This window comes from Dendropsophus ebraccatus, chromosome 12 (genome assembly GCF_027789765.1).
Source record: "Dendropsophus ebraccatus isolate aDenEbr1 chromosome 12, aDenEbr1.pat, whole genome shotgun sequence".
Lineage (NCBI taxonomy): Eukaryota > Metazoa > Chordata > Amphibia > Anura > Hylidae > Dendropsophus > Dendropsophus ebraccatus.
In genome coordinates, this window is record NC_091465.1 from 62,201,569 (window position 1) to 62,203,352 (window position 1,784).

The window sequence follows — 1,784 nt, forward strand, 5'->3', positions numbered from 1 at the left end:
AAATAGCAACCCAGAATTTGATTCACTCTTTCCGCTTGACCGTTAGACTGAGGATGATAGGCTGAGGAGAAGTTTAGTTTCACTTGAAGGCGGTGACAGAGAGCCCGCCAGAACTTAGAGACAAACTGTGTTCCTCGATCTGACGTAATGGTGACTGGTAGTCCATGCAGGCGGAATATGTGCAGGAAGAAGAGATTAGCTAGACGGGGAGCAGATGGGAGACCAGGTAGTGGGATGAAGTGCGACATCTTATAGAAACGGTCGGTCACCGTCCAGACTATAGTATTGCCTGCCGAGGAGGGTAGGTCTGTGATAAAGTCCATAGCAATGTGCTGCCAAGGGGCTTCTGGGACCGGTAGCGGATGGAGTAGGCCAGGCGGTCTCTGCCGAGAGATCTTGTTGCGGGCACAAGAAGAGCATGAGGACACAAAGTCTTTGACATCCCTCCCTAACGTTGGCTACCAGTAGTAACGGGAGATAAGGCGAAGAGATTTGTGTACACCTGGGTGTCCAGCCAATAGGGAGCTATGTCCCCATTTAAGGATTTGTCTTCTAAGAGCTGGACGAACATACGTCTTTCCTGGAGATAGGAGACGAAGATCGGCGGAAGCCACGGGAAGCAGGCGTTCTGGTGGTACAATATGACGAGGAGTAGAATCTTGTCCCAGGACATCAGAAGCGCGGGACAAGGCATCGGCCTTGATGTTTCTCTCCGCGGGGGGGGCGGAAATGGATGAAGAAATTAAAACGGGAAAAGAAGAGGGACCAACGGGCTTGCCTAGGATTAAGGCGCTGAGCCGTCTGGAGGTACAGCAGATTTTTGTGATCCGTAAAGATGTTGACCGGATGTCTAGCCCCCTCCAGAAAGTGACGCCATTCTTCAAGGGCCAGCTTAATAGCCAAGAGTTCCCGATCTCCAATGGTATAATTCTTCTCGGCTGGAGAAAAGGTTTTAGAGAGGAAGCTGCAGGTGCGGATCTTACCCTTGGCATCCTTTTGTGTAAGAACTGCCCCAGCACCTACAGAAGATGCGTCCACCTCTACGGAGAAGGGTCTGGTGGGATCTGGGCGAGATAGGACGGGTGCCGAGGCAAAGGACGTCTTAAGGCGTTGAAAGGCTTCTTTTGCTTCGGATGGCCATACCTTAGGATTAACAGTCTTCCGGGTAAGATTGACAATGGGTGCAACAAGTGTAGAATAGTGCGGAATGAAATGCCGGTAATAGTTGGCGAAGCCAAGAAAGCGCTGGATGGTTCGAAGTCCGACGGGGCGAGGCCACTGGAGGACAGCGGAAAGTTTAGCGGGATCCATCTGGAGACCCTTGTTAGAAACGACATAACCCAGGAAAGGAAGGCTGGATTGATGAAATAGACATTTCTCCAGTTTGGCGTACAAGCGGTTCTCCCTCAGACGTTGGAGGACCAGACGTACATGATTGACATGAGAGTCCAAGTTGGGGGAATAGATGAGGATATCATCTAAATATACCACCACACAGGCGTAGAGCAGGTCACGAAAAATCTCATTCACAAAATCTTGGAAGACGGCTGGCGCATTACAAAGGCCAAAGGGCATGACCAGATATTCGTAGTGGCCATCACGGGTGTTAAAGGCCGTCTTCCATTCATCTCCCTTGCGGATACGAATTAGATTATAAGCACCCCGCAGGTCGAGCTTGGAGAATATCTGGGCTCCCTGGAAGCGATCGAACAACTCTGAGATCAGAGGAAGAGGGTATCTGTTCTTGAGAGTAATCTTATTAAGACCCCTATAATCGATGCAGG